Raw genomic sequence first — 25,070 nt, 5'->3', positions numbered from 1 at the left:
TGACACAGCAAGTCTGTTCTGAGCAAGAAGGTAAGTAAAATTAATAAATTCTGAACTGAGAAGATTACATATATTTTGAGTACATATTACATATATTCAAATAGTACATTTCTCCATGGTGACAGCCTTGGTTTTGTCTTAATGCATTATCAGTGTCTAAACTTAATTTTGGCATTTATTGTCTCCCATGTGACCAGTACTATGCTAGGTCTGGGGATATAAATATACTGGTCATTTCTTAAAATTTCTTGATGTAAACAAATTCATTTGATTTCAATATGATGCATTTGGGGCTGTGATACAAATATACATGGTATACTCTTTTTTTTTAATTAATGATTTTTTATTATATTATGTTAGTCACCATACAGTATATCCCCAGTTTCTGATGTAAAGCTTGATGATTCATTAGTTGCGTATAACACCCAGTGCACCATGTAATATGTGCCCTCCTTACTACCCATCACTGGTCTATCCCATTCCCCCACCCCTCTCCCCTCTGAGGCCCTCAGTTTGTTTCTCGTAGTCCATAGTCTCTCATGTTTCATTCCCCCTTCTGATTACCCCCCCCCCTTTCTTTATCTCTTTCTTCCCCTACCGATCTTCCTAGTTCTTATGTTCCATAGATGAGAGAAATCATATGACAGTTGTCTTTCTCTGCTTGACTTATTTCACTTAGCATTATCTCCTCCAGTGCCGTCCATGTTGCAGCAAATGTTGAGAATTCGTTCTTTCTGATAGCTGAGTAATATTCCATTGTATATATGGACCACAACTTCTTTTTTTTTTTTTTATTTTAATAATGATTTTTTATTATATTATGTTAGTCACCATACAGTACATCCCCGGTTTTCGATGCAAGGCTCGATGATTCATTAGTTGTGTATAACACCCAGTGCACCATGCAATATGTGCCCTCCTTACTACCCATCACCGGTCTATCCCATTCCCCCACCCCCCTCCCCTCTGTAGCCCTCAGTTTGTTTCTCATAGTCCATAGTCTCTCATGTTTCATTCCCCCTTCTGATTACCCCCCCTTTCTTTATCCCTTTCTTCCCCTACCGATCTTCCTAGTTCTTATGTTCCATAGATGAGAGAAATCATATGATAGTTGTCTTTCTCTGCTTGACTTATTTCACTTAGCATTATCTCCTCCAGTGCCGTCCATGTTGCAGCAAATGTTGAGAATTCGTTCTTTCTGATAGCTGAGTAATATTCCATTGTATATATGGACCACAACTTCTTAATCCAGTCATCTGTTGAAGGGCATCTCGGTTCCTTCCATGATTTAGCTATGGTGGACATTGCTGCTATGAACATTGGGGTGCACATGGCCCTTCTCTTCACTATGTCTGTATCTTTGGGGTAAACACCCAGTAGTGCAATGGCTGGATCATAGGGTAGCTCAATTTTTAACTTTTTAAGGGACCTCCACACTGTTTTCCAGAGTGGCTGTACCAACTTGCATTCCCACCAACAATGTAGGAGGGATCCCCTTTCTCCACATCCTCTCCAACAATTGTTGTTTCTTGCCTTGTCTATTTTTGCCATTCTAACTGGCGTAAGGTGGTATCTCAGTGTGGTTTTGATTTGAATTTCCCTGATGGCTAATGATTTTGAACATTTTTTCATGTGTCTGTTAGCCATCTGTATGTCTTCATTGGAAAAGTGTCTGTTTATATCTTCTGCCCATTTTATGATTTGTTTATTTGTTTCTCGTGTATTGAGTTTGAGAAGTTCTTTGTAGATCTTGGATACCAGTCCTTTATCTGCAGTGTCATTTGCAAATATCTTCTCCCATTCCGTGGGCTTCCTCTTAGTTTCTTTGACTGTTTCCTTGGCTGTGCAGAAGCTTTTTATCTTGATGAAGTCCCATAAGTTCATTTTATCTTTTGTTTCTCTTGCCTTTGGGGATGTGTCATGAAAAAGGTTGCTTTGGCTGATGTCATAGAGGTTGCTGCCTATGTTCTCCTCTAGAATTTTGATGGATTCCTGTCTCACATCGAGGTCTTTCGTCCATTTGGAGTTTACCTTTGTGTATGGTGTGAGAGAGTGGTCAAGTTTCATTCTTTTGCATGTAGCTGTCCAATTTTCCCAGCACCATTTATTGAAGAGACTGTCTTTTTCCCACCGGATGTTTTTTCCTGCTTTATCAAATATTAGTTGCCCAAAGAGCCGAGGGTCCATTTCTGGGCTCTCTATTCTGTTCCATTGGTCTATGTGTCTGTTTTTGTGCCAGTACCATGCTGTCTTTGTGATCACAGCTTTGTAGTACAGCTCGAAATCCGGCATTGTGATGCCCCCAGCTTTGTTTTTCCTTTTCAACAGTTCCTTGGAGATTCAGGGTCTTTTCTGGTTCCATACAAATTTAAGGACTATTTGTTCCAGTTCTTTGAAAAATGTCCTCGGTATTTTGATCGGGATAGCATTGAATGTGTAGATTGCTCTGGGTAGCATGGACATTTTAACTATGTTAATTCTTCCTATCCATGAGCATGGAATATTTTTCCATCTTTTTATGTCTTCCTCAATGTCTTTCAAGAGTGATTTATAGTTTCTAGAATATAGGTCTTTACGTCTCTGGTTAAGTTAATTCCAAGGTAACGTATGGTTTTTGGTGCTATTGTAAATGGGATGGATTCCCTAATTTCTCTTTCTTCAGTCTCATTATTCGTGTATAGAAATGCAACTGATTTCTGAGTATTGATTTTGTATCCCGCCACATTACTGAATTGCTCTATAACTTCTAATAGTTTGGGAGTGGATTCTTTTGGGTTTTCCATATAGAGTATCATGTCATCTGCAAAGAGAGACATTTTGACTTCTTCTCTGCCGATTTGGATACCTTTGATCCCTTTTTGTTGTCTGATTGCTGTTGCAAGGACTTCTAGAACTATGTTGAGTAATAGTGGCGAGAGTGGGCATCCTTGTTGTGTTCCTGATCTTAAGGGAAAGGCTTCCAGCTTTTCCCCATTGAGAATAATATTTGCTGTAGGCTTTTCATAGATGGCTTTTATGAGATTGAGAAATGTGCCCTCTATTCCTACACTCTGAAGGGTTTTAATCAGGAAAGGATGCTGTATTTTGTCAAATGCTTTTTCTGCATCAATTGAGAGGATCATATGGTTCCTGAGTCTTTTCTTGTTGATATGATGTATCACGCTGATCTATTTGCGAATGTTGAACCACGCTTGCATCCCAGGTATGAATCCCACTTGGTCATGATGGATAATCCTTTTAATGTACTGTTGGATTCTATTAATAAGTATCTTGTTGAGGATTTTGGGATTCATATTCATTAGGGAAATTGGTCTGTAATTCTCCTTTTTTATGGGGTCTTTGCCTGGTTTGGGGATCAAGGTAATATTGGCCTCATAGAATGAGTTTGGTAGCTTTCCTTCTGTTTCTATTTTTTGAAATAGCTTTAGGAGAATAGGTATTATTTCTTCTTTGAATGTTTGGTAGAATTCCCCAGGAAAACCGCCCGGGCCTGGAGTTTTGTTATTTGGAAGGTTGTTTATCACTGACTCAATCTCTTCATAATTAATTGGCCTGTTTAAGAAATCAATTTCTTCCTGTTTCAGTCTTGGTAGTTTATAGGTTTCCAGGAAGGCCTCCATCTCTTCCAGATTGCTTAGTTTTTTGGCATATAGCTGTTGATAATAGTTTCTAATAATCCTTCCAATTTCATTGGTGTTGGTCGTGACCTCTCCTTTTTCATTCATAATCTTAATAATTTGGGTCCTTTCTCTTTTCTTTTGATAAGTCTTGCCAGTGGTCTGTCAATTTTATTGATTCTCTCAAAGAACCAGCTTCTAGTCCTGTTGATTTGCTCTACTGTGCTTCTGGTTTCTAATTCATTGATTTCTGCTCTCGGTCAACTGCTTCCTCGTGAGTGGATTAGGCCTGTCCCTCTGTTGCTGTTCCAGCTTCTTGAGGTGAGAATATAAAAACTGCATTTTAGATTTTTCTGTTCTTTTGAGTGAGGCTTGGATGGCTATGTATTTCCGCCTTAGGACTGCCTTTGCAGTATCCCATAGATTTTGGACTGTTGTGTTTTCATTCTCGTTGGTCTCCATAAATTGTTTAATTTGATTTTTGATTTCCTGGTTTATCAAGTCATTCCTGAGCAGGATGGTTCTTAGTCTCCAAGTGTTTGAGTTTCTTCCAAATTTTTCCTTGTGGTTGAGTTCCAATTTAAGAGTGTTATGGTCTGAGAATATGCAGGGGATAATTTCAATCTTTTGGTATCGGTTGAGACCTGTTTTGTGTCCCAGAACATGGTCTATTCTTGAGAATGTTCCATGGGCATTAGAATAGAATGAGTATTCTTTGGTTCTGGGGTGTAGTGTTCTATATATATCTATGAGGTCCAACTTGTCCAGTATGGCATTCAAAGCCTTTGATTCTTTGCTTAGTCTTTGCCAGGGTGTTCTGTCTATTTCTGATAGTGGAGTGTTGAGGTCCCCTACTATTAATGTATTTTTATATGTCTCTTTATTCTGGTTAAGAGTTGGCTTGTGTATCTTGCTGCTCCCCTGTTGGGGGCATATTTATTTATAATTGTCATATCCACTTGTTGAATACTTCCTTTAAGAATAATATAGTGCCCTTCTGCATCTCTAACTATAGTCTGTAGTTTAAAATCCAGTTTATCTGATGAGAATTGCTACCCCAGCTTTCTTTTGAGGTCCATTTGCGTGAAAGATGGTACTCCGTCCCCTTATTCTCAGTCTGAATGCATCTTTGGGTTCAAAATGAGTCTCTTGTAGACAGCAAATGGATGGGTCATTTTTTTTTTCCAATCTGCAACCCTGTGGTGTTTTAAGCAAGAATTTAAACCATTAATGTTAAGACTGAGTACTGAGAGATATGCTTTTAATTCTGCCATGTTGTCAGTAAAGTCTTTGTTTGTATTGGCTGTGACTTTCTGTTTTGTATCACTCTTGGGGCCTTTTTACTTTTATAGAACCCCCCGTAATACCTCCTGTAGGGCTGGTTTCGTGGTTACGAAATTGGCTAGTGACTGTCGATTCTGAAATGTCTTTATTTCTCCATCAATTCTGAATGACAGCCTTGCTGGATAAAGGATCCTTGGCTGCATGTTTTTCTCTGAAAGAGCTTTAAAAATGCCCCTCCAACCCTTTCTCTCATTCCAGGCCTGTGTAGACAGGTCTGACGTAATTCTGATGCCTTTGCCTTGGTACGTGAGAAATTTCTTTACCCTGGCCGCTTTCAATACTGTAATCTTGGATCTAATATTTGCAAATTGCACTATGACGTGACGTGGCGTAGGTTTGTCGTGGTTGAGCTTGGGAGGGGTCCTCTCTGCCTCTTGGACACGAATGTTTGTTTCCCTCACTAGATTAGGGAAGTTTTCAGCTACAATTTGTTCAAATATCTCTTCTAGACCTCCGTTTTTCTCCACCCCCCTCGGGGATGCCGATGATTCTGACATTGGATCGTTTCATTGAATCAGTAATCTCCCGTAACCTACATTCGTGGGCGTGGATTTTTTTAAGACCGCTTCTATTTTCATTTTTTCCTCTATTTACCCATCCTCCAATTCACTAACCCGTTCCTCTGCTTCTGCGACCCTGGCCGTCAGAGCCTCTAGTTTTGCCTGCATTTGGCTCATAGAATTTTTAATTTCTGTCAAATTCACTCTCATTTCTGTCCTTAGGGATTCTATATTCTCAGTAACCTTTTCATTAATAGTTTTTTCAATTTTACTCATCATTTTGACCATCGTTACTCTGAATTCCATTTCTGATACTTTGGTTACATCCATATCCATTATTTCTGTGGCAGAGGCCACAGACTCACTGTCTTTTCTTTGCTGGGGGGGGACTTCTCCTTCTTGTCATTCTGATGAGGAGAGGTTGCGGGGTTGTCCAGAGCCCAAATTATTGACTGGGTCCCAGGCCGTGCCCCTTATTTTATAGGGATCTTAGGGATATGGGCTTCTTCTTTAAAGGTTTTATTTATTTATTTATTTATTTATTTATTTATTTATTTATTTATTTATTTATGTGGCAGCCAACCAGCGAGAGAGGGAACAGAAGCAGGGGAGTGGGAGAGGTAGAAGCAGGCTCCCAGCGGAGGAGCCCGATGAGGGACTCCTTTCCTGAACGCCGGGATCACGCCCTAAGCTGAAGACAGGCGCTCAGTGACTGCGCCACCCAGGCGCCCGGGTTGTGGGCTTCTTGATTTTTCAGCCTGCCTTCTGGGGGAGGGGCCTGCTGCGCAGATACTCAGGCGACCCTGTTTGGGTAGAGTCTCGGCGTCCCCTGCAAGGGGGGATGGGGATGGGCACTCTCTGAGCCGGTATGTCCAGGCTTTTGTGCTCTGGCGGCTTTCCCTGGCGGTTTGCTGTGCCTCTTCTGAGAGTCAGAGCAGCAGCGGCCGAATTTCAGCGTCTGTCACAAAACAGAGGGATTGCGGCCCGTTGTCCGCTAAGTTCTGGCCACTTTAACTCTGTTACTGTTGGTGCTGCTCAACCCTGCAGCGTCCAGGGATGTGCGCCCAGGGCCGGCGCGTCTCTGTCCTTTGTGTTTCTAACACTGCCAGCCGCCAGCCGCCCCCGTGCGCTCCCGGATCTCCGGGTGTCAGTCTATTTCCGGTGAGCGCACCGGGATTCCGGAGTTCCGTGAGAAGCCTGGTGGCGTGGGCTGCCGGCTCACGGTCTCAGTCTGCTGTCTTGTGGTGCCGTCCGCAAGTCCGCCCGCTCCCCCGTGCAGGTGGCTACCGCTTCCCGGCGCCCTAACGCGGCGGCTCCCTCCCCCTTCCGTTTATCTTCCGATATCTGTGCGTGGTTTCACGGCTCCCCGCTTCGTACCTCAATACTCAGCACTGGAGATGTTCATTTGTAGAGATCCAGATGCATCTTCCTGCGTCTCAGGCTGGTTCCGTGGTTGTTTAGGCTGGTCTGGTTTCTATCCAGCTCGACTCAGGGGACCGGCTGAAAAAGGTGTCTCCTACTCCTCCACCATCTTAATTCCCATGGTATACTCTTTTTGTTGGAACACTGGAAGGTTGACGAGTTTCATCAGTATCAATGGTTAGCTCTCTGAAAGCATGCTGAAAACTTACATAGTTTGAGTACTTCTCAACCACTTGTATTCTGGATTTTGCTTCCCCCGCTCTATTAAAGTGGCTCCCTGGATCACAGTAAGTTCTTTAATGACAAACCTGTTTTTTATTTTCTTAATTCTAATCTTTAGCTTTTGATACTGGTGACCATCGCCTCCTTGACACTTGATTTGCTTTCACTTACCAGTTTTTGATCCCTTGCCTGTTTCATCTGTAAAATGATTTTAAAGTGGTAAAAATAGCAGATACTATCTACGTGTCAGGCACTGTTCCAAGCATTTTACTTAAATTAATTCACTTAATTTTCTTGACATCCTCACGAATTTGCTATTATTCCCATTCTACAGATGAGAGATTCAAAGCATAGAAAGTTAAGCTTAAGGCTGTGTTGTTCAAACAGAATCTGATATAGATCTCTATCAGAGAATTACACAAGTTGTAACATGCAAAACCCTGGTAGAAGTGTTAGATTTTTATGCCTCCTCGTTCCTCTATTTGTACTTTATAGTACTGAATTCACTTTTATTTCACTTTTTTCTATATGCTCTATTACTAGTTTCTTGAATATAAAGAGTTGTGAAGTTTCTTCTAATGCCTCCTACAATTTCTATACCTTTTCCCTTCATGAATGTGTCCCCCTTTACAATTTTAATCGTTGTCTCTGTGGTGATGTAATCCAAATCCTAACTCAGCCTTGCCCTCTTTCTCAAGCTCCAAACCTATTTGGATGCCTTTCAACAGAACACATCCATTTTTCCCAACCTCTCAAACTTGTTGAAAATTTCTTTCCTCACCAAACCAACTCGTAATGGATTTCCACATAATTTTTGGTTAAAAGCTCCAATGTTCTTTGACTTGTCCAAGCTTCAAATGTTACAGATATCTTCACTGACACCTTCAGATTTTAATAATCCTAGCCATTCAGTTGCCGGTTTAAGGCTTTCTCCACCCAAGTCCAGTGCCCATGAACACTGGTATGGACCACCACTTAGCTTACTCTTCTCACCCCTGCAACTAGGCCTACTCACAGTTGCCAGGTGACTCTTTCTAATGTGCACTTCTCATCATGTGCCTCTGGTGTAAACAGACCTTCAATGACTAATAACACAAACCCAACAGACTTTGCACTCCTATTTCCAACTCCTTCCTTGGCTCATACTTGCTTCAACCTGGATGCCTTCAACTATCCCCCCCCTTGCCCAGCCCACACACCTGTCTTTACAGACTGTAATCTACTTATCCTTCAGGGCCCCAATGAAATTACATTTCCTTCAGGAAAACTCTTCCTGTAATTTATGACTTCCTCAGCGAACCTCTGCATCTCTCAAAGATTTTTCATTTTTTTTTCTGTTTTAATGTTCTAATTTTTTTGTATAAGGTTGAAAGTCGTTTGAGAACAGAGGCTCTGGCTACCTTTGTCCTGCAAAGATTCAAAACCTAGCAGTGGAAATATATTTAGTAGCTGCTACCCAAACTTTCTAGAATTACTCAAGTAGTGAATAAGAACACCTGTGATAGTTTATGGATATAATTTTTGAGATGCATGCTGTAGAGTACGTGAATGCCTTATTCTGTTGAAAAGTACCTCCTTTTCTATTGCAAGTATGGCTGTTTTAAAGCAGAAATGAAATGTGTTCCCTGGAGCTGAGTCTTAGTTCAGGGTTAGGTTTGTGCGGGCATTGGTGTTAAGCTCCAGGTTTGGTATGCTGGTGTTAGTATTGCTTTTGTCTCTCCCTCCTGGCTATTTCTTAAATCAAGTGCTTTCTCCAGGATCCCACACTTAAAACACCATTTAAAATTAATCAGTCACAATCAAGATTACTTTTATTATTTATTAAGACTTAAGATTTCAAAGTTTGGTATGTTTGCTTAGCTTTTACTTGAAACACCTGTTTCTAGATCTAGCTTTGCTATTTCCCCACATGTATTCATGATACTTATCATTCAGCTTAATAGAAAAAATAAAAATATCCTTGTTGTATATTTTGGAACTCTGACAGCTGTATTTTGAAAGGTTGGTAATTGGTATTCTAGGACAGGGTCATCCATGGGTTCTTCAGTGTATGTCATGTGATCAGCAATATGTATGTATGCGAGTTGCTTAACTTTTAAAAATTGACTATACCTGCCATTGAGAGGGTTTGTGTTTGATGTAGGAACATTGAAACACATGTGAGGTTTTAGTCATACAGCTTCTATATCTTTTTCAGTATTTTCCCCAATATATCAGCTACTTAATGTGATAATGGTGGAATTGAATTTAAACATCTCTAAATGATGTGGTATAGCAAGTAAACCTGATTCAGTCAGTCCCTGGTTCAAATCTCCCCTCTATCATTTAAACAACTTCATGCAAGCAATGTACCCCTCAGTTCTTTCTCTTGTTACATGAGGATAACAGTATTTTATTCCTAGAGTTTTTATGAGGAAATAAAATACCTGGAAAGTACTTAAAACTGAATCTGACGTACTTTATCATATAAATGATAATTTTGTCCTTTGCTTTTTAAAAATGTTATACTATCTTTGAATTGCAACTACTAAATTTATTACTTTTTTAAAAATTGAAGTGTCATTGACAAACTATATCATGTTAGTTTCAGGTGTACAGCATAGTGATTCAACATTTATATTCATTATGAAATTACTAGTATAGAGCAAGTTATCATCTGTCATCATCATTCAAAGTTAATACAATATTGACTATATTCCCTATGCCATATGTTACACCCCCATGATTTATAACTGTAAGTTTGTATCTCTGGATCCCCCTTTACCCATTTCACCCCCCAACCTCCTTCTCCTTTGGAAAACCTCAATCTGTTCTCTGTATCTGAATCTGATTTTTGTTTTGTTTTGTTTTAGATTCCACGTATAAGTGAAATCGTAAAGAATTTTTCTTCCTCTTATTTCACTTAGCATAATACCCTCAGAGTCCATCCATGCTATACAGCAGGTGGTAAGATTTTATTCTTTTTGTGGCTGAGGAGTATTTCATTGTACAGTTGATCCTTGCAAAATGGAGAGCTTAGGAGTGCTGTCTTCCATGTGCAGTCAAAAGTCCATGTATAATTTTTGCTTCCCCCAAAAACTTAACTGCAAATAGACTGCTGTTGACTGGAAGGTCTTACCAATAACATATAGTCAGGTAACACATACTTTGTATATGTATTTTATATTGTATTCTTAAACTAGAGAAAAGAAAATAAGAGAATCACAAGAGAACACTTAAAGTACTACACTGTATTTATGGGAAAGAAAACTAGTATAAGTAGAACTGCACAGTTCAAACTTTTGTTGTGCAAGTGTCAACTGTATATATACATACACCACATTTTCTTTATCCATTTATCAATCCATGGACACTGAAGTTCCTTCCATATCTTGGCTGTTATAAGTAATGTGATGAATAGAGGGGTGCATATCTTTTTCAGTTAGTGTTTTTGTTTTCTTTAGATATATACCCAGAAGTGGGATTGTTGGATCACATGGTAGTTCTATTTTTCATTTTTGAGGATCCTCCATACTGTTCTCCATTATGGCTTTACCCCTTTACATTCCCACCAATAGCACATGGGGGTTCCTTTATTCCACATTCTTGCCAGCACTTGTTATTTTTTAATAACCATTCTGACAGGTGTGAAGGTGAAATGGAAGCAGCACTGGGGGACCAGGCCATTTGCTGGCACTTGGCGCATCTAGTGGTGTCACTCAAGCGACGCGGGGGATGGGTCTGGTCACCCAGAGTGCCTGGCAGTGTCTGATGGCAGGACAGTAGGTTGTCCACTGTATCCGGGTGGGTTGTAATTACTAAGTTTAATTCCCAAATGCTTGCAAGTAAGTATCTACTAATGTTTCAAGTCTTTATTTTTCACTTCTATCCTAGCACTTACAGCACTTGTGTTATTATTATTTTTTTTAACATCTCTGTACTCTCCCATTCCCCCATGGAAACAGTTCAATATTAAACATTTTTAGAATCCCATAATGTAGAAAATACTTGTTTCATAGTAGGTGTTCTATAATTCTGGTGGATAGATTAAAAAAAAAAAAATAGATGCAAACCTATTAGAAAGATACCTGGTAGTCAGTGGTTCCTGCAGACAAGTGGTTAAACCCCAGACATTTAATAATTCATGATCCCTGGTTAGGCCATTTTATTGCTATTACCTGCTATTGTTGTTGTTTTTTGTTTACTTAATTTTTTCTTTCCTGTGAATCACCTCTATGGGTTTTAGTTAGAGTAACCGTCTGGCTGTATTTGGGATAATTGAGACGTTCGGGTTGCATGTCTGTGGCTATATTTGCAGAATATCGACATTTGTAACTTTTAATTTAGAAACATTTGACTCACTTCTTTATGGCAGAGCTTTACATATTCTAAGATCGAGTGTTATTTTTACTAGCTGAAATCTCAGATGACAGATACAATGTTAAAGTGAATGGGCTACATTTAAAAAATGTGACGTTTTTATCTCTAGCAGAGGCAGTTTTTATTGCTGTTTCAACTATGGGTTCAATATTATAAGGGGGTGTCTGTACTTCTCAATTCAGAAGGAAATGTTTTCTCCTGAAACAAATCCATGGTCTATATAAGATAATAAGTCAAAAGGATTACCGAGAATTTTCATAGTTCTTTAAATCTTCATACCAGCAATATGTGTAGGATTGGGGTTATCACATTTACATCTACCTTCCTGCACACATATACACTAAGCCTAGCAAAACAGAATCAAAACAAATCAAGAACTTTCGATGTTATATCCAGGTTCACATACGGGTCTTTGGAGCGGAGGACTGTTGGTTATGTGTCAGGCATAATTTCTTTGGCATATATTGATCTTTCTGCCATGTCTACAGTATGAACATTTTATTCCTTTTGAATGCTTAAATCAAGGTATAGGAAATCTTTAAGTCAAGCTCCTCAAGACAGCAGGACCAACAGAATATAGATAAATAGATTTATTTAAAGCAATGTCTCCTGTGATTATGGAGGTTGGAAAGTCTCATGATCAGCTAACTACAAATTGTGCCTGAGGTAGTGTAGTTCCAGCCCAAGTGTAAAGGTCTAAGAACCAGGAGGGTTGATAGTAAAAGTGCCAGTCCCAGGGCAGGAGATCCATGGGTCTATTGATAAATGGTCAAGCAGAGAGAATTCTCCATTCGTCTGTTTTCTATTCAGGCCTTCGATGAATTGGATGATATCCACCCACATCATGGTGGACGATCTATTTTGCTCAGTCTGCCTGAAATGCTAATCTCTCTCCTAAACCCTGGCATTGAAAAGCCCAGATACAATGTTTAACCAAATATCTGAGCATCCTGTGACCCAGTCAATTTGACACATGAAACTAACCATCACAGATAAAGCATGAATGAACTAAAGATACTTGGGTTGGTCATATATATTGATGTGTGGAATCGACAGATGACTTCTACAGTGGACTGAAAAATCTTTGTACCAGTTTAGATGGTTATAATATTTTATGGTTTTTAATTCCTAACTTTATTTTTGCTCTTGCTGCTTATTATGTGCACACACATGTTCCTTAAAAGTAAACAGTCTTTATTCTATTTCAAATGTGAAAATATTTTTCGCTAATGCCAGGTACTTAAAAGGGAAAAATCTATAAAATTCTACATAAAGTGAATAAAAACTTGAAAAGTGAAACTGTTTATATTAAACAAGTTTTATATAACCAGTTTTCTGGGACTGGCCTGTGCTATTAAACATCAATGCTAATGCTATGACACGCCTAGCTTTTAGATTATAATAGATTCATCAAATGTTTGGCATACCAAAGAAAATACATAATTCAATTTCCTTTTCAAAACAGACTTTTTGAGCCATCACAAGACACAGCAATATTGTCACTATATTAAAAGCTTTGTGGTGGTGGTAAATTATTTTGAAGTACTGATTGTGTTGCTGTGCCAATTTCATTTTACAAATCTGCCTGATGTATATGAAAGAACATCATTAGATTTCTGCTCCATGGCTCAGGGAAATTCTCCAGTGCTTTCTAAATATGCAGCTTGTTCTATACACACTCCTCCCCATCCACTCATCCCTTCATTAATACCCTACTGGTATATTCAGCCAAGACTGTTGTGCACAGTGGAGCAGTCAACTATTAATCTAAGGAATCTTTCATGCTTACCAAAACTCAGATATGCCTAAAACCTCTAATCTGCTGGTATCTTTTCCAGACTTCAAATTTTTCTCTTAAACCTTGTCAGGAAGGAAAATCTCAATAGATTTATATTAGCTACTCAAAGTAATACTTGCTGTTTATATGAAGAATCACAAACTTGGTAAGTGATCCCCAAATTGAGTAGGCATCTCACATGTAGAATAATTCATGCCTTGAAGAGAGAATATTCTTGGAGATAAATTCACATCACAAATGTGTCTCATTCTGTTTCACTTCAAAACAGAGGTGGTGTGCTCTAACTTAACAACTGGTGAAAAAGAATATGTAAGTTTCCATGGAGTTTTAAGTCTTGGCATGTTTTCCCACTTGTTGCTGTTTGAATTCCATTCTCCGGTGCCACCCTACATCCTCACTGACGCCTTACTTTACATTTATTTGTAATAGTCTATGGATTTTGGTATGTGCAAAGTCATGAATCTACCATTCTAGTAATGATACAAAACTGTTCCTTCATCCCCAGAACTTCCTTGTGCTACACCTTTAGTCCCTCCCCATGTCCCATTCTGGACAACTACTGATTTGTTTTCTTTGTTTCACAGTTTTGCTTTTTACATAATTGTATATAAACGGAATCACAAAATAGATAGCATTTTGTGTCTGACTTAGCCAGATGAATTCAGGATTCTTCCACGTCATTGTGTGAATCAGTAATTTGATCCTTTTATTGATTAGTATTCCATTGTGTGGCTATTCCACAGTTTATCCATGGAATAGCTGAAGGTCATCTGGGACATTTCCAGTTTGGGGCAATGATGAATAAAGCTCCTGTAACACTCACGTACAGATCTTTGCATGAACCTAAGTCTTCTCTTTGGTTAATACCTAGGAGAGGGTATATTGGGCCATATGATAAATGTAAGTCTAATTTTATAAGAAACTGCTGAATTTCCAAAGTTGCCTTTATTATTTTGTATTCCCATTAACAAAGTATGAGAGTCCTAGTTGTTCCACTTATTTGCCAGCTCTTTTTTAAAAAAGATTTATGAGCCCTGTTTATTGTAGCTTTATGTACAATAAAGAAGATATGGAAACAGTGTTAAGTGTCCATTGATAGAGGAATGAATACAGAAAATGTAGTGTACATACAATTAAATACTACCTGGCCATAAGAAGAGGATGAGATCTTGCCATTTACAACAACACAGATGAAATCTAGAGTACTTTGTTAAGTGAAATAAGTCAGACAGAGAAAGAAAAATATTGTATGATTTCACTTATATGTGGAATCTAAAAAACAAACAAAAAGCAGAAACAGACTCTTTAAATACAAAGAACAAACTACTAGGTATTTACTCTTGGCAACTCTTATTATTGTCAATATTTAAACAAACAAACAAACAAAAAAACAACCAAACGAACCACTAAAACTATTCTAAAATGTTTTTGCTATCTCATTTTGGTTTAATTTCCATTATCCCAATGACTTGGGTGTTTAGTATCTTTTCATATACTTGTTTATCATCCACATAAATTATTGGGACAGTATCTGTTCACATATTCAGTTCAGTTGTATTTATTTCATTGTCTTCGTATTGAGTTTTGTGAGATATTCATATATTCTGGATATAAGTCCTTTGTCACAAATGCAGTTGACAAATATCTTCTGTTGTTCTGCAGCTTGTCTCATTCTCTTCAGAGTCTTTAACAGGAAAAATTTAAGTATAGTTTAATTTTGTAATTTCTTTGGTGCTTTTGGTGTCATATCTTAAAACCTTTTGTTTAACCCAAGGAGTCAAGGATTTTCTTTTTTTTTTCCCCCTCCTGAAGTCCTTTTCTTTTTCATTTTTACATGTATATCTATGATCAATTTTCAGTTAATTTTTCTATAATGTTAGGGTCATTTTCTTGCTTGTGGACATCCATTTGTTTAAAAAATTTTCTCTATTCAATTGCATTTGCATGCTTGTCAAGAATTGGACTATTTGTGTGCTTCTCTCTCTGTACTCAATTCTGTTCCATTTTTCTTTGTTCCTGTTTTTTTTTTTTTTTTAAATCAATACCACTTTTTTTTTTTTTTTTTTTTTTTTGGTAGTTAACATACAGTGTTATATTAGGTGTGGAACTGTTGAATCACTACATTGTACATGTCACCCAGTGCTTATCACAACAAGTGTCCTCTCCGATCCCCATATCAATACCACATTTCTTGATTATCTTAATTTTTTTTAATGATTACCTTAACTTTACAGTAAGTCTTGGAATTGGGTAGTGTGAGTATTCCAAATTTAGTTTTTCCAAAGTTAGTGTGTCCTTTATGCAAGTTTTAGAATCAGTTTATTGTTATCTACAAAAAAATAATCTGAGATTTCAAATGGGATTGACTCAAATCTATAGACCAAATTGTAGAGAAATGGCATCTTAGCAATATTGAATCTTCCAATCCATAAACACAATGTATCTTTTCATTAATTTAGCTTTTTTTGGATTTCTTTCATCCATGTTAATAACTTACCATCTAGAGATCCTACACATATTTTGGAGAATTTATACCTAGGTATTTTTATCTTTTCATGCTATTGTTTATGACACTTTATTTTTAATGTCAATTTCCAACTATTTTCTGGTATATGGGAATAGAATTGATTTTTTTTTTTGGGGGGGGGTATGTTGACTGGTGTTCTGTGATCTTACTAAACTCCCCCCCCCCCACCCGTAGACTTTTCGTAGCTTCTTTGTTATCAAAGAAGCCTTTTTTTTTTTTTTTAATGTCCTAATCTGGTATTGCACTTAGTAAAAGTCAATTGAAAAGACGATTGTGTTTTTATCTTACGGGAAGAGAGACTAGTGCTGACACTAAAGAAGATAATTTTTTAAAAATCATCAGATGGGGTGGATAAATAAGTTAAATATATTCCATGCCTTAAGATAATTTAGTAATTTAAAGTTTTATTAATCTTCCTGCTTAATCTGTATTAAAGATGAACTGTTTCTCTATTTCTTTACTGCTTTATTCCTATGAGAATAATATTCCCTTTCAAGTAATAAAGGGGAACTCATCAAATTTTACAGAAAAAAGTTTTAAATTTTAGAATTAAAGATCATTTAGACTAGATGCTTTTATATCTTTTACCTCTAGAAAACAAAACAAAAATAAAACTTTTGGAGAGGCAGACACTGCAAAAAATTGACAACTTTTATGTAATCCTACATTCTTTTTCTTTTCAACTTTTTTTCTATAAACTAATGCCAATAAAGGGAAATTTTTTGTCGAAAAATTAGTTCAAAACCATTTCAAACTTACATGGAAAAGTGTATTTATTGTTTTTATAACAAAGTATCTCAACACAAGTCAACAAACATTAACAATTTCACTTAGTTCCTGCAGATGAATGGTTTAGCTGGGCAGTTCTGGCTCATCACCAGAAATTACAGTTAAATTACTGGACAGGGCTGTAGTCCTCTAAGGGATTAACTTGAGCTACAGGATGTGCTTCCAAGAGGACCTCCTCACTTGGCAGTTAACTAGAGGTCTATCATAGACCTCTCTATGGAGTTCATGACATGACCAGTTGGATTCTCCCAGAGTGATCAAAGAAAAGGGTCATGAAACAGTGAACGAGAGCACCAAAGATGAAGTACAGTGTCTTTGACTTACTACTGAATGGGACATACAGTCCCTCTACCATAATCTAGCGGTCACACAAATCAACGTTGGTACAGTGTGAGAGTGGTTCCATGAGTGTATCAATACTATATGATAGGGATCATTGGGACCATTTTGGAAGTAGGCAGTTGTAATTTAGTAAAATTTGATAGTATAAAATGGCATGAAAAGCAATTTTAATCATATTCTGTTGGAAAGTAGACCTTTAAAAAATAATCCTTCAAATGTTTTAGGGACAGATATGGTGATTCTACCATATAGAATCTGAGAATATATTTCTTTTGCCTATTTTGAAAGATTCATTTATGATCATATATTGAGTAGCTTTGTGTTTATTGTAGATGATATATTCAGTGAATGACAGGGAAGAAAGATTTCATGAGCTGCTCTCATGCAGAAGAGAAGAGTGCAGCAAAAGAAATACATATCTGTATCCCCAAATCACAAGACAGAAAAAGCTCTTTCAGATCCTGGTGGGACTTCACTGACATGAAGTAGTCGATAGAAGCCAAGATTCCACACTGCTAGGTCACTGATACACTGTTCCATACTCCCACTGATACTGAAAACAGTTCAGGCTCCTGAACACTTCTATTTTTCCTACTCTAATAACATTTAGGGGAAATCATTTGCTTCATTTCTCCTCCGTGAAAAGAAAAGAGGATTCTTAGATAAATGAGAAATCAGAATTCCAGTCAGATCTTGATTTTTCCATCTTAAATTTATCATGTGAGACTTTCTTAATCACTGGAGGGAGACATGTTTGTGAGCTGGTTTTGGTCCAGAATTTCATTTTTAAAAGGAGAAATAATGTTAAAAAGCACACATATATTTTGTATAGTAAAGCAATGTTATACTTATTAGAGAAAAAAATATAAGTAAGTAAAATGTTAAAAATGTTACCCCCAATTCCACCACTGAGATAACAATATAAAGCTAATTTAAAACTTTTACATATACTCATTTATGTAAATAAAAATTCTGAAATCGTGTACACAAAAATTTTAATAAGTGTTACCTTGTTCTATGGATCTTACAATATTGAATCAATCTGAAATAAAGTAGATATTTTTGTTACCTTCATTATTAAAAATCCGAAATGAATATTCTAGAATACAAAATGTATTCCTTTTAAATTCCTTAAATATTTTCTTCTGGTAAATTCTTAGATATGCAATTTACAATGGCTTTCCAGAAATCTCCACAAATTTACATTCCTGCCAATTCTGCATCTTAATTTACATTCTTGCCAACTCTGCATCTTAGCAACATTTATTTTAAATTATCCAAAAGGCAAATGATTTTGTTTTAACTTCCAAATCTTAAGTAGTGAGTCTTTAAATATATATTTGGTGTTTCATAATTTTGACTCTTTTAAACTGTTTCACCTTTGTTCTTCCCCTTACTGTTCTCCTTACAAAGGACTTGATTAATCATAATGCCCTTTAATCGTTGGTCCATTTTTTTCTCTATTTTATGTGTGTATATTTTTAATAATAAACATCAAAGTGCTCACCACATAACTCAGTAACTGAAATGTATCCAAAACTTTGATCTCTCAGTGGATATATTATCTTTTGCCTCCTCCAGAGTTAAACACTATTCTAATTTTGCATGGATTATTCTACTGTCATTTTAAATAGGAAGTTGTGCCGTGTTTAATTGTATGCCAAAACAGCATAATATTAATTTGTCATTGTTAGAGCTTTAGAAAAAGGATATTACCCAATATTTTACTAAGAATTCATTTTTTCCATGCAATATGTTAATGTTCAATATAGCATAATACTTCATTGTGTAAATATACCACAATTTATTACTAAATATCTTCTGTGTGCCTTTTGGTGGTTTTCATTTTGGGCTTATTATGAGTCCTTATGTGAATATTTTCATGTATGTACTTGTGCAAGAGATTTTCTAAAGTATGTAGACAAAAGTAATATTGATAGATCATAAGATACTTATCTGTTTAACTTCACAAAATAGTGCCAAATTGTTTTACAAAATGGTACTAATTTACATTCCTACTTTAGAATGTAAAGTAGCAATGTAGAAGATCTTTCTACAATTCTTGGTCTTGCCACATTCCTTAGTATTTGCCAACCAGATGTTAATAATATAGTTGTGGTCTTCATTTGCATTTACATCATTAGTCATACATATTTTTTGTTTTGTGAAATGCCTGTTCATGTAACCAGTTTTCTACTGGGTTCTTTTTTCCTTTTTGATGTGAATATGATTCCAAAGTTTTGGTGTGTGTGTGTGTATATATATATATATATATATATATATATATATATATATATATATATATATATATATTCAATTTAATAAATATAATTTAATTTAATAAATATATAAAAATAATTATATATAATATATATAAAACAACTATTTTCTGCCATTTTCGGTCTTATTTCACTTAAGTGTGTTTTTTAATGAAGAAAAATTAACTGAAAAGTAGTTGAATTGATAAATCTCTTTGACATTTTTGTCTTGCTGAAGAATCCCTTTCTTATTCCAAGTTAAAAATATCTCCAGTTATCTTTTGTTCTCCTTAATGTTGCATGCTCTGCGTTCAATGTTCTTAGGCAAGTCTGGTCTTGAGGCAATCCTGTTATTTCAGGGATGCCCATGTTTTTCAGGGTTCCTTCTCGATGCTCACTTTTTTCAGCTCTGGCCCCGACGGTACGCTTACTCCATGTCCCTGGAAGAGAAGCCCAGGCCTCAGGTTGCCTTGGCCTCAGTTTGGTTGTTGGTTGTTATCTTCGAGGTTCCCACAGAGAATTCTCTCTTCTGTGAGACCAATGATATCTCAAACTGTGAGACATAGATGATGGGTGTAGCAGGTGTCAAGTGAGAGGCCTTTATAGGATTCCTACCCACTCATCTGGAAACAGATGACCAAGGGGTATATTTCTTTATCTTGCCAACTTGTAAGAGCTCCTTAAGAATCTTTTTTTATTTTGTGATAGTTAATTCTAAACATTGCTATTGCCTTTTAGATTTGATAGTAGTGTATAACTTTTTACATTTTAATGTTTTACTCAGCAATTTTGCCTTTATGATTTCTTTCCTTTTAGATTTCAGGAGAACTTACCTAGATAGAGAGGATACAGATTATTACATGTATTTCACTCTCCTATCTGGACAGGTTAATTTTTATATTTAAATCATTATTCTTCACATATTTCTCTCCATTTAATGAAAAAGGAAGGGATCTATATTTGTTTTTATCAAATGTACAGACCGATGATCAAACATTAACATAGAAAGAATATCCTTTACTTGGAAATGCTATCTACATAACACATATGGTCTCATTTAGATTTTATGTTCTTTTATACAAATCTTTTGTTTATTTTGCCACCAGGATAACCATCTCTTAATATCTAGTATAGTCTTCTCTCATTACTCTTGAAAATGTTCTCTTTTGTATATTTTTTTTTTGTCTTTTGAAGGAAACTTTAAAATTACTTTGTCAGTTTCCAAAAAAATCCCACTGGGACCTTAATTCAAATTGCATTGAAAATATAGATCAATTTAAGAGAAAATGGATAGCTTTACAGCCTCAAGTGTTCCTGTCCAAGAACATCGTATGTCTCTTCATTAATTCACACTTTCTTTATGTCTCTCAGTCAAATTTTCCTCATAAAGTTCCTCCAAATGTCTTCTAAAATTTATCCTTAGTCATTTCACAATTATGTTAATGTTTTAAACCTTTCATCAGTTATTCAGTAATACATGAGCTCATGGTCACTGTAAATCAAACAATACAAACATGTGAAACAAATTGAAGGTCTGTGTGAACAACTCTATGCAAATAACAATAACCCTTCTGCGCATATTTTAAGACAGACTTGTGTGTGTAGGTCCAGTGTTATTCTTTGTTAACATTTTTTTTTTTTTTTTACAGATTTTATTTATTTATTTGACAGAGATAGAGACAGCCAGTGAGAGAGGGAACACAAGCAGGGGGAGTGGGAGAGGAAGAAGCAGGCTCATAGCAGAGGAGCCTGATGTGGGGCTCGATCCCGGAACTCCAGGATCACGCCCTGAGCCGAAGGCAGACGCTTTAACCGCTGTGCCACCCAGGCGCCCCTCTTTGTTAACATTTTTAACAGAATTAGGATTATACTATATTCTGGAATTTATGTTTTTGTTAAACTGAAGGAATGTTTTGGAGATAGTTTCCTAACAATTCATCCGGCTTCACTCCATTATTAGTCGCTGTATACCTTTCTGACATAAGGATTTATCATAATTGAGTTATTCTATTGGGGACTGTATATATAGTTTTTCCTTTTTTTTATTTCAGACAACTGAAAAATAAACCTCTAAATACAAGTATATTTATGCAAATCTTTATTTTTCTAAAGTAGGTTTTTAGAAAAATAATCATTGGGTAAAAGGATATGGTGCAAAATTGCTCATTATAGCTAAATGATAGCCAGTTTATACTTTCCAATCATTGTTGAAACTATTGTTAAAACTAGATCAATAACTGAGCAAACTTGATAGTTCATTATTTTATCTATTGACTGGTAATTAATGAAGTTGAGCATTTTATCCTTTTTTGTTTGTTTGTTTTTAGCTCTGTATGTATTTTCTGCTTGCAATCTGTTTATATCCTTTACCATTCTTAACTACATATTCTTTCTCGTCAACTTCTCTTTATTGTGTAACTTAATCTCCCAATTCAACAGGAAATCTATTTCTTCCACCATACCACCTATTTTGATCTTACTATACAGAAGCTTCAAAACTTATATTGTAGAGTCTACGTTCCTGGGAGAAATTGGTGCAGTTTATTTTATTGTGTTGCTGCCGTGGTCCAGTTTATGTAGCAGGGATTTTAGTGTCTTATCACAAATAAACATTCCTCAAGTATCTTTTTGCTTACATTCCTCTCCTTCATTTAAGCTGTGGAATCTTTTGATGTTCCCTGAATTGGGCGGAGAGGGCATTATTTCCCTTTACTCACAGTTAAGGGTAAGTCCCCACTCGTAGCCTTTCAGGAAATGTTGAGTGGAAACTTGTTCTGCACGTCTACCCACCCCCAACCCTTGCAATGAAGATGATAGAGGCCTTTTCCTGCTCAGTAGTTTTCCTGTGGTTCTAAACTGTTTCTCCGTATTTATCTAAAGTGTGTGTGTGTGTGTGTGTGTGTGTGTGTGTGTGTGGAATAAGCCACATTATTTTGAGAAGCTTGATCAAAAGAAGGAATATTGCCCTTAGAATACCCATTTATTGTTATCAAATGCTTGCTCTTCTATCTCAGTTAATACTCCCTTAGAGGGGGTTCCTCATCTGTCCTGGTTCGTGCCTGCTTCCTCTCATTTCTTCAGTTTAGGTTTTTGAGGTGCTTTGCTAGGATACCTTCTATTCACTTCATTTATTTTTTTTTTTAAAGATTTTTATTTATTCGACAGAGAGAGCACAAGCAGGGGGAGTGGGAGAGGAAGAAGCAGGCTCATAGCAGAGGAGTCTGATGTGGGGCTCGATCCCATAATGCCAGGATCACACCCTAGCCGAAGGCAGACGCCTAACCGCTGTGCCACCCAGCCACCCCTATTTACTTCATTTAGCATTACACTGCTTGCTTTAGGAAGGCAAGTGTTTTTGTGGATGATGACTCCGTTTTGTCTTATGCCATATGTATTATTTGAAATTATGGTTTGGATTCTGTAATTTACGTCAGTTATGCCCCTGAGGATTTTTATTTCTATTAATCATTTACTTTTTTCCCCCACTTCTGTGACTACAAAGTTTGAAAAGTAGCTTTTTCTGTTGAATTCCTTTTACTTCATTTTTTTTTCTTTGCTCACTACATTAGCGAGGCCTGGACTCAATCTCTGCATAATTCGATACTAAATTAACTAGAAATTAGGGAAAAGGGGAAGAAAGTAAGTTAACAGTAAAGGAAATAATTATAATAGCATGTAGAGTAAAGCAACAATCAATACTTTAAGATAGTCGAAGTTAGAAGAAATGAAATTCTGCATAAGTTTTCTACTCCTAAGAAAACTTTGATTTTTAATTTATTGTAAGTAGGGTTTTACCTCAAGACTTTGTCCTTTATTTGTTGTTGAAGCAGAGCCATACTTTATTACTGTCATCAGCAAGCTCGATAAATCAAGGACATGTCCTTCACTAAAAGGACTTCGTGTAGTTTGAGCTTTCCTGTTTTAAATGAATTTGGTTCTTATAATAAGACACTTAACATATTTGAAGCTTTATTTCAATTGACTACATGATGTGACAGTATTGTTAGTAGGTTGCCTTAAATCGTCTTATTAATGTAACCTAACTAAATGGGTACAAACTAAATCTTCATAAGTAAAATTATTTCAAGTTAACAGATTGAGGACAAATCTGTCAAAAGTGGTATGGGAGATCCAGAAGATACGGCTCTTGTTCAAATAACTTACAATCAGGCTGGCAAGAGACAATGTATCAATGATGGCTCAACACTGGCTTTTGTAAGGAATCTGTTTTAAGTCTAGGTTTTCCTTACCTTTACAGATTATTATAAATGTCTTTTAAAAACGAAGCGTTCAGTAGAGATTGGCTCTTCTTTTCCATACTATGATAAAGACCATCAAATTTTATTTCTTGAACATTTTTTTTCCTTTTTAGTAACTTAATATTTCACTACTGACAAAATAGGCTTTTTAACTTTTTTTTTTTTAAAGATTTTATTTATTTATTCCACAGAGATAGAGACAGCCAGCGAGAGAGGGAACACAGCAGGGGAGTGGGAGAGGAAGAAATAGGCTCATAGCGGAGGAGCCCAATGTGGGGCTCGATCCTGGAACGCCAGGACCACGCCCTGAGCCGAAGGCAGATGCTTAACTGCTGTGCCACCCAGGTGCCCCTAGGCTTTTTAACTTTTTAATTATCTCTTAGAACAGTGGTTATTTATCTTTTTGAAATCTTAGACCTCTGAGAATCCGATCCGTGTTCAGGGCACTCATCCCCAGAAAAGTGCTCATGTGGATACACATTTGTAACACACTAAGTTGTGCGTAAAATTTTAGGGGATTTATGGGAACCCAGATATAGTAATTAGGTTTCTGTGGATCACATATTAAGAGCTCCTGTCTTATACTTTTCCATAATACTTATATCAGGGTATCAGTATATCTGTGTGTGTGTGTGTGTGTGTGTGTGTGTGTGTGTGTGTGGTATATTTGTAGTAGATATTAGTCCTGGAGTGTCCCAGTTTATGTCAATTATCCTTGTCATCCATCTGATTTAGCATTTGAGGTATTAATAGTCGTAATAAGTGAGGTTGTATTGGCACACATGTATTTTGTTCTTCTGCCACAGTCTCCCCAAATGGTGTATGGACACATGTACAGTGAACAGAAAGTTTTCACTTTGATATGTGTTTATCTTTAAAAAATGATAAGCAACAATCTGTTTTCCTCAGTTCTAGGTTTAAGAATTGAACACTTGCCTTTCAATAAAAGGATACTGGTTGCTTCTGATAAACCAAGGGACAATGTAACCTGAGTAAGAAAAGAATCAAAGTCACTTCTAAGAACGGTCTCTTGGTGCACCAGTTAGTTGTGTCATAACATACTTTGAGTTGCAAAAAGCAAAATGGTACACCAGTCAGTGAGGTTGTTAGAAGGTGGAGGAGGGTCAGTAATGTATCCTCCAGACTGAGAAGACATGTTAATACCGAAAAATGAAGCAAGCCACTCCATACAACTTAGAGTTTTTATTTAGGGTAACTTACTGACAGGAGTAAGCAGGCAGGTGGAGAGATGATCCAGGGCCCTACACAGCTGTTCTCTGCCTCTATTTTCTGCCCATTCTCTGCAGCTGTTGTCAACCAAGCTTTTACAGAGTGAGGGGCATGGTGGTGATGTAACAAAATAGTTGTCTAAAGTGGCACCATATGTGCACCAGTCATCTCTACTAGTTACCTAATGCAGTGGTGCCTGTGTGGCAGGGGGAATCTCTCCTAGTTATCTAATGTGACACCATCTGTACCAGGGGGAAAAACAAGGTGGAGGGCCAAAGATGGAGTCAGTGTTGTCAGCTATCCTACAGAGGTCCATTTGAAACACTGGAAATGACAGGCTAGGTATATGTGAACGTTGTGCAGGAAATACTTTGTTGCAGAGCTTACAGAGATTAATCTTAAT

Source organism: Ursus arctos, unplaced genomic scaffold (genome assembly GCF_023065955.2).
Source record: "Ursus arctos isolate Adak ecotype North America unplaced genomic scaffold, UrsArc2.0 scaffold_6, whole genome shotgun sequence".
Classification (NCBI taxonomy): domain Eukaryota; kingdom Metazoa; phylum Chordata; class Mammalia; order Carnivora; family Ursidae; genus Ursus; species Ursus arctos.
Note: the sequence above shows the minus strand (reverse complement) of the source record.